Source organism: Pantherophis guttatus, chromosome 4, assembly GCF_059756535.1.
Source record: "Pantherophis guttatus breed Tessera chromosome 4, ASM5975653v1, whole genome shotgun sequence".
Lineage (NCBI taxonomy): Eukaryota > Metazoa > Chordata > Lepidosauria > Squamata > Colubridae > Pantherophis > Pantherophis guttatus.
The window spans coordinates 114,875,318-114,884,748 of NC_142066.1; the positions used below are offsets into that span (position 1 = coordinate 114,875,318).

The 9,431-nt window shown below is 38.7% G+C and overlaps 1 protein-coding gene and 1 pseudogene across 7 annotated transcripts in view; one reads left to right on the forward strand and one right to left on the reverse strand.

Moving 5' to 3' along the window:
* Nucleotides 1-9,431, forward strand: part of TBC1D5 (TBC1 domain family member 5) — a 476,616-nt gene that overhangs the window by 108,269 nt on the left and 358,916 nt on the right. The window lies entirely within an intron of this gene.
* Nucleotides 4,270-9,431, reverse strand: part of LOC148114315 (E3 SUMO-protein ligase KIAA1586-like) — a 6,218-nt pseudogene continuing 1,056 nt past the window's right edge.

Below are 9,431 nucleotides of genomic sequence, written 5' to 3' on the forward strand. Positions count from 1 at the left end.
CACAAGTTGATTAGATTGGCCTCCCAACTCTCAGCTGATTTGCTCTCAGCTGTTTTGTGCAGGGCTCTGTTGCTAGCTGCAAAGAGTGCTGGAGCAGATTTTTTTCCCCTAGCTATGCTGAAAAAACAAAACTGAAAGTAAAGCAGGCTCTTTGCTGCAACATGACAAAATGAGGCAGAGAGAGATTTTTTTTTCTTTTTGCTCACCAAAAAAGGTAGGTGCAAACAATGGGAAATTTAGGGCAAAAGAGGAGAGTTCAAGATTTTAAAACACAAAAGAAAAAAAACTATTTAACTAGGGAATTGTAATGATTGAGATACTATTAATTGTATATTGTGTTGAAAGTAAAAATGGTTAAGTTGTGGTTTGGAGGAATATATGGGAAAAAATATTTGGTTTATTATTGGTAAATATAATTAATTGATTTGTAAGAAATTGGATTGCATGGAAATAATTGGAATATTCATATTCATATTGATTAATATACCAAAAAGATAGTTATAGCTAATTCATTTATATAAAAATGTTGAATTTGTTTTAAACAATTGTAATATTAAATAATTAACCAATGTGAGGATGGATATAAAAATAGATGACAATGGGAAGAGGTATAATATAGAATAGAAGGGAAAAATTGGATTTGATTAAGATTAGAGATGAGAATGAAGGGTAATATTAGTTTTTTAAAAAAAAATAGATGAGGAATAAATATTGCAAAAAGGAAACATAGAAATTGTAAATTTAATTGAAATGACTAAACACTGTTTAAATTTGTGAACCAGCCAAATACTTTGTTCAAAGAGTATGTTTGTATATGTTTGTCTAAAAAATAAAAATAAAATTTTTTTTTTAAAAAAAAAACAACCAAAAAAGATAGGTGCGTCATACTCCGAAAAATACAATATTTTGGTGATGATTAGATACTAAGAAAGATGTTGCAACCAAACCAGTCATACATAACACTAAACTGGATTTTGTTTTATTGGAACATATAGAATGATTGTTCCTATCAAACAAAATTGTTTTGAGATTAGAGAAGTAATCATATTTACTTTGATGAAATAATTTAAAGCACTTGCCAATAAATGATCAAAAGCTATTCCAGATAATGCCATTTTTCTCTGTTTAACTTTTCCACTAGGACTTAGAAAGTATCCTAATAAAGGTAAACAATTAGCAGAGATTCATTATTTCAGTAGCTTGCTTGTTTCAGAAGTCACATAAATAGGATACAGAACCTTTCTCTTGGAGCTTCAACACCTTTGCATTTAGTCCTCTCCTACCATCTAAAAGATAAAAAGATTTTATAGCTAACAGTAATTTCCAACCCATACATTTTTAGAATCTACTGGTCCATTAACTGTGGATTTGCTTTCATCAGATACTTCGATGGTCGCCATTTCACACTTTTTTCCAAAAGACTAGACAGCTCCTGGTTTTTATGTCATTACATAACCTTTTGTATAAAAGGCAGAATCACCTTAAATATCATCTTTTGGGAAGATCACTAGCATCTTCCTATCTATACTTCAGTATTTCGTAACTATTTGTGATTGGTCACTCTGCACAAAATGCTGTAGGCCCTTGACTTGGTCCAGCAATATTCCTTTGTTTATGTTTGAGTCATTAGGGATCAAGTCATTACTTTTTTATATCCAGCGTTTCTGAATATATTATAAGTAGTTTGGGAACTGAGATTTTGTTCTTATGTGGTTCTAATAAACATCTGACTTAGACTGTTGAACAGATTACCAGTTAGAATCATAGGATTGGATGGGATCTTGGAGGCCATTTAGTTCAACCCCTTGCCCAAGGCAGGAATCTTTATGCCATTCTGGAGAAATAGTTGTCCAGTCTTCACTTGGAAACGTCCAGCAATTGAACATCACAGCTCTGGGAGGAAAGCTTTTGTAATGATTAATTGTACTCACTGGTAGGAAATTCTTCCTTAGTTACAGGTTGGATCTCTTTCTAATAGGCTTCCACCAGGGATGAAATCTAAAAATTTTCCCTACCAGTTCTGCGGGCATGGCTTGTTTGGTGGGTGTGGCTTGGTGATCAGGTGACCAGGTGGGCGTGATCAAGTTGACATCACTTCTTCGCCTTTTTTGACCTACAAAAAGAAAATATACCAATTATTTCATGCAATTAATACTTAAGTATAAACAAAGTACACAAAACAATAAGAGGTACACAAATACTTACATAAGAGCAATAAAAGTGTTGTCTTCGATGTTGCTTCTTGCACCAATGATAATAATGACCTACAAAAAGAAGATATATCATGATATACAAATTTAACCATTTAATATATAAATAAGAATAAAAGAAATACACAAAACAATTGTTGTGGCCTGTCAGCAACCTGTGCAGATTCTGACAATGAGGAGGCTGGTGTGCTGCGCCAGCAGCCTGTGCAGCTGGCGCTCGAGTCGGACAGCAAGGAGGCTGGAGAAGATGTGGTGCCAGAGGCAGGGATTCAGCCAGAGCCTTCAGAACCTCCAGAAGCTCCTTTAAGTGAAGAGGACGAAGAGGAGGAGCCTCTTCTCAATGCCCGGGCACGCAGAGCTGCCAAAAGGCAGGAGTGGCTCCTCAAGACGAGGTCTCCTTGAGAGTAAGGCTTGGGGCTAATTGGCCACTCCCTTAGCCTATTTAAGGAGGAATGCCGCTTGCAGAAGCTGTAGGGAACAACTTTAGTTCACTCTCCTTCGTGTCTGGATTGCTTCTGGGTTTTCTGCCAACTCTAGTGACTGTGATTACCTTATCTTAGAATTCTGGTAGGCTGTTAAGACAGTTTATTAACATCCTTTGGTTGATAAAGACTGAGTTATTTGAGTAAAATAAGCTTGGTATAGAGTTTGTGTGTGCTGTGTTCTTTGGGGTCCGTAGCTGGGGCAGAACAATAAAAAAACAATAAAAGAGGTACACAAATACTTGCATAAAACTGTTAGTCGTCTTTAGCTATAAGATGTTTCCACATAGCTATTTCAGTGGCACTCTCCTTACTTCCACTTTTCTTGAACTTGATGCATGCGGATCATTGGCTGAGCGATGGTGTTCTCTGAACCACTTTTTTACTGCAAGAATAGGGTCCCATTTTGGAAGAGGTAGGCCAGTAACGCTGATGGTCATGAGGTTGATTAAATTGGAAATGGTTAGGCGACTTCTGCTCTCTGAACATATGAAGTTCATTTTTGAAAAACCCCTTTCCGCTTCTGCAGAACTTACTGCAATTGTTCTGACAATACCTTTTGCTTTTTTAATACTGTCAGGAATTGCATACCTCTTCAAATCTTTTAACACATTCTCCACAAAATCTCTATAGTCGTTGATGTTAATGTTGTAATTGAAAATGTCACCAAATGTACACAGTTGTTCTTCAGCTGCTATCCATGGAACGACTATTACCTCAAAATCCCAGTATTCTGGCATCAAAAAACGGAGAAACTGTACTTTATTTGTGGTGTCTTGCAATTGGCTACCAGTTTTTAAATGTTCAGAGTCCATCAATCGTTTCTGCAAATTTTTTATGATGCTTCCTAAAAGTCTTTCCTGACTTTCCCAACAAATTGATGTTTTTCTATGAAGTTTATATTTCTGAAGGTTTCTGAAGTAATTAGTCCATCAACTTTTCTTTTGTAGGATCCTTTCCCTTTGTAAGCAGTTCAAATGCTTTTATTGATCTTCTCACCAGTTTTTCAGCCTTTATTATGTCTGTATTGCGTGCTTGCAGTGCAGTTGAAAGAAGTGAAATTTCTTCAAGAATATCGATCATCATTGCCAAATCATTTAAGAAATATTTATTTTCCAGGCAGGCAGCCATACCTGAGTATTTTGCATTCACGTGAAAATATTGATGTAGCACTGGATAAGCACACCACACAGCTATGGTTGCCCTTAAACTACAGGCAGCCCATCTTGGCCCAAAAACTCAACCAATCCGTATGATGTTAATGTCAAGTTCTTCTGATATTTTGTTAAGTTCAATTCAGTTCTTATTGGATTGGTGCTCACTCCATATTTTCTCCCAAGCATAATGCTGGCACTATCAGAGCAGAATGCTATTAAATTTTTTTGTAGGTAGTCCCGGGTAAACCCAACCTTATGTAAACTTTTAAAAACTGCAGAACATATTGTCTCTGCATCTTGTTTCTTCAATTCAACAAGCTTGACAAAAATTGTTGGTGGGTCCTCTGAGTCCTTTTTACGAAAACTATCAAAACTGGTTTGCAGGATACTGTTGAGGCTTCATCAGTGATCAGACGTATTTCAGATTCTGTGCAATGGTGCTGGTAAACATTTGGGTTTTAATTTCGTTTGCAATGCATTCAACTATTTTCAGAACCATTGGCCTTGAATGCAATCCTACTCCCAGATCTACTCCATTTTCAGTTTGTAACTCTATCAATTCCTCTATGCTTGAAATTGGTCTGCATGTTTTTGCCAGGCTGTAAACAGTTTTGAACATTTTAGAAGTGGTGCCATATTGCCTTTCAGAAATCTTGTCCATTGTTTTTGTTATGGCATCCTGCTCAGCTTGTTTTACGTTGTCTCTACAAATGGTGTGCGATTTCGATATGAAATGTTCTCTCATTTTCTTCCTTAGAGACGCCTGGTGCACTTCCTTGTTTTTCCCAGCCACCACAATCTTGAAAAGCTTCCACTCTTTGGACATATGAATACCGCTCTCTATTGCAAAGTCATGTTTCGCACAGTACTTGCAACCTAGTTTCTTGTTTGAAACTTCCAACCTGTCATACTTCTCTTGGAAGTTGCTGTACTGTTGCATGGTCCAGCAGTCTGGAAGAATGCTTTCGATTTCGGATGCGGCGGGTGACTCAATACTTGACTTGCTGCTTTCTCCGGTTTCAAGTGGTGGAAGTAATGGTGCTTGGGATGGTTTTGGATCCACTTCTGATGGTTGTTGTGCAAGTTTTGGTTTCTTGGCCAAGAAACCCATCAAAGTCTGTTGCCTTTTTATCCTTCCTGTTAAAGACAGCAGCTACTGCAAAAGGAAAAAAAAGAGCTTTGTTAGCTGAGGACACACAATGTAAAAGCACACAAAAAGCTCAAAAACCAACTTTCACACTTTACACACACACACAACACAACACAACTGACTCACACACAATATGAAAGCATCTGCACTTCATCCAAAATGGCCCCTGAAATAAGCAGGAACGTCACAGAGCCACAAAAAGCTCAAAAACCAACTTTCACACTTTACGTACACAAATGTCACATATAGCTTTGTGAGATTTTGTGTGTTTGTGTAGTTAGAGTGAAACACTACAAAAACACACAAAATCTCAGAAAGCTGCACAAATATTTTATTTTATTATTTATTTTATTAAGTTTTAGATAAAAGTAGCTAAATTTAAAACTTCCTAAATTTTAAATTGCTATAAAAAAAAATCCTAACCCCCCCAATTAACTATTTTTTTAAAGCCCCCCCCCAAAAAAAACCAGTTACTTATCCAATTAAAGGCACAAGGCAGGCAAGCAGATTCAGTTGCTCACTGATGAGATTGATTGATTGCAGGCAGGCAGATTCAGTTGCTAGCTGATGAAATTGATTGTAGGGATTGCATCAGGTGAAGCAAGAAAGGCATTGCGACCAGTGGCTCGGGATTCGGTCCGAAGAGCGAAGGTAAGCAAGCTGGAGGCTGAGGGGAAGGTGAGTGGTTAACTAGACGGCTTAGTAGGCCAGGCAGGCGAGCCACGGGACCCGCCATGCAGCACGAGGCTTACAAATGATCCCCCCCAGTTGTGCGAACTACACGAGCTCGAGGATAGGTGGGGTGGCACACTAGGCCGCAACCGGCAATGCTTAACTTTTTGAGTGAGTGGCCATCGGTAAGGCATCCGAGCAAGGCGAGGCATCTGATTGGGCAGGCGTGGTGGGAAAAACAAGGAAGCCGGGCGGCGACTGGGCAATTGGGTAGGCATGGGCAGGGGGAACCAGGGTTTATTGCTACTGGTTTGGCAAACCAATGACAATCATCGCTACTGGTTTAGCCGAACCAGTCCAAACTGGCAGCATTTCATCCCTGGCTTCCACCCATTCTTGTCTTGTCCTCAGGCGCTATATTGACTCACTTTTCCTGTAACAGCCCTTCAAGTATTAGAAGATGGTTATTATGTCACGCCTAAGCCTTCTCTTTGTTCGGCTAAACATACTAGTTCCCATAGCCATTCATCACTTCCAAACTCCTTATCATGTTTGTTGCAGAGATGGTATTCAGCAGGTTCTGACCAGTTCTGAAGAATCAGTAGCAGAAATTTTGAGTAGTTCTCAGAATTGGTAAATACCACCTCTATCTGGCCCCGCCCCCATCTATTTTCTGCCTCCCAAGTCCAGCTGATCGGGAAGAAATGGGGATTTTGCAGTAACCTTCCCCTGGAGTGTGAAGGGAATGGAAATTTTACAGTATCCTTCCCCTGCCACGCCCACAAGCCATGCCACACCCACTAAGCTACCCCCACAACTGGTAGTAAAAATGTTTGATTCCCATCACTGGTTTGTTGCTCATCGCTGCACTCTTTCTAGAATCTCAGACTCTGTGGTAACCAAAACTGGACACAATATTCCAAATGTGGCCTCACTAGTGCAGTGTAGAGCGGTAGTATCACTTCCCATGATCTTGATGCTTTCCCTCTAGAACTGCATTGGCTTTTTTGGCAGTTGCAGTACACTGCTGATTCATACTTAAATGGCAATCCATCAGGACTCCTTGAACCCTCTCAGTTTGATCTGATCCAGCAGGACTCTGACTTAACAAAGAAGAAAAGTTGGAAGCAGCACATATTATAAATTAGCTAACCTTGGAAAAAGTAGAGTCAGTTTTCATTAATTTCATACAAGTAGTCTTTGACTTAAGGCCAATAGTTTAAGACTGTTCAAAATTTCAACAGACTCAAAAAAGTTACTTATGAACTGTCCTCAAAGTTACAACTTCCACACAACCTCAACAGTCATGTGATTTGATTTCTTGCTCTTGGTAACTGACTGACATTTCCAGCTGCAGCATCCTGAAGTCACATGATTGATTACATTTTGTAATATTTTTTGTCATTTTCTGGCAACAACTTGATGGCCAAATTCTGGGGTCGATTGTGAATATAAGTCAAGGATTACCTGTATGCTAGACTCTCTCTCTATCTTTCTCTCTCTCTGTACAATATTGTCGACTCCTGGCAATTGCCTGGACAATCCTTGCAGTTTTCTTGGCAAGATTTTAGAAGTGAATCTAATTTAGAAATGAGAGAGTGATTGGTTCAAAATCATGCAGAGGGTTTGTGCCCAAGGCAGGATTACAATTAAGGGCATCCTGGTTTCTAGCCGAGTGTCTTAACAACAACATGGAACTGGCTCTAGACTAAACTGGGAAGACGAATAAATACTGTGAAAAAAAAGCAATGGTAAATCATCTCTGTATCAAACGACATGGTTATGTCTGTGTAATCACATTTAACTTCAAGGACTCTTTTCTTCACTTCTATTCTTAAGACTGATTTTATTTTCACAAATACTAAGCTCCCACAATCATACATATTTTTGTGGCCAGCATTAGTTCATTGTGTTGGTATTTTTATAGCTATGCTATTTTACTTAAAATAAAATGTGCTTTCAATACTCAGTCTTTCAGAGGTGTTAATCAACTACATACAAATTCCTGTAAATGAAAATAAGAGGAAGAGAGGTGTTCTGCCATAGGAATAACTCTAAATCAGTGATTCTCATTTGATAGCTTTTAGAATTTTGGTAATCTATAGAGGTTTATTAGATGGTCTTCAGCAGCTCCATTAATTCATTGGCTTAAATGTTGATGGTAGCCATCATGATGATGAATGTTTCTGGTAGAGAAGAGTAAGACTTTCTCTGATTCTTTTTTTAACAAGATTTATTGCAAGGTTAAGGCATATTGTTATAAAAATTTCAATAAGTGAGGTACTTTAATTTTAGAATTTATTTGATGTGTAGTCCTTGATTTATGACCATAATTAGGATGAGAATTTCCATCACTAAGTGATGCAGTCATAAAGTGACATCACTTGATCACTTAGCAACTACAATCCTTGTTGCTGTCATTAAGCAAATTTTAACGATTGTTAGCTGAGAATCCACCCCAATCCAGGCTTGGTTCCTGTGAGCTCCAAGCCTCAATATAGTAATTTCCCATCATCTGTGGTCTTTAACCATATTACAGTTTGCCTTTTTGGGTAGCAAGCAGCTTGTCAAACCCTGGGAAATCACAGCTGTTCAGCTCAATCCCAGTTGCTCTTGGCACCCTGCATTCAAAGACTTCTACCAACCTGAGCTCTGTTACCCCAGCTGACCCTCACCATCTTCTTGCTCTCATTTCTGATAAATTGTGCCCAGGTTAGCTGCTGGTGCTGATGCTGTGCTGTGAAAAAACCTTGAACCTTGAGCTCAAGGAAGCCTTGAGCTACAGCATTTTAAAACCCTCTTTGCAAAGAATAATGGTTTGGGACTGTGACTGCTTTTGCACAAGAAAGAGAGACAGAGACCGAAATAAAGAAAGAAAAGAACTGGAGGAGTTCTCCCCCCCTCCCCCCCCCGCACACACACACACAATGCAAAACTAGTCCCTGTCCCATCCAGGAGCTTGTTTCAAATGAGGTTTTTTTGGGGGCATGTTGCAGCTCAGGGGCTTCTTTTTTATTTAGTTTTTTCCATAGCACAAAGGCTGCTCCCAGTGAAAGCAATAAGATAGCAAAAGTCAGCCAACATGGCAGAGCACAGGTGCAAAGGGCCAAAAGAGCTTATTTTGGGGGAGGTAGATAGATGGGAGGAGTTACAGTGCCCGTATGGTCATAAGTGCAGGCGGACTGCCAAGTGCCTTCATTTTGATCAAGACCACAGGAATTCTGCTCCAGCTGTAACTTCAAGCTTAAGTCACTATAACAAATGATTTTAAGTTAAGGAGGACTTATATTTTATTACAACATAATAGAATCAATAGTTAAAGCAGTCTGAGATGTCTAAACAATCATGAAACTATATTTTTATCATTGTTTGGTATGGATTTGTTTGGTATGGATGTAGGAATTCACAAAAATGTATGCAAATGAGGACAAAAGGTATTTTAGCTACTGCTATGATCAATAAAAGAAATTGGAAACATTGTCATTATATCCATATTTGATCTCACATCTGTTTATTTGCAATTTCATGAGTTTATGAACTCACTACCCTGTTTCCTTGAAAATAAGACATCCCCTGATAAGCCCAGTCAGGCTTTTGAGCACATTCGCTAAAATAAGCCTCCCCCTGAAAATAAGCCCTCCCCAAAAATATTTAAATGCAGAGCTGGAAATCAGGTAAAATTGCAAGAGGAGCCCCATCTTGCTCCATGCGCCTTAAAATAATAAGCCCTCCCTGAAAATAAGGCCAAGCGCTTATTTCA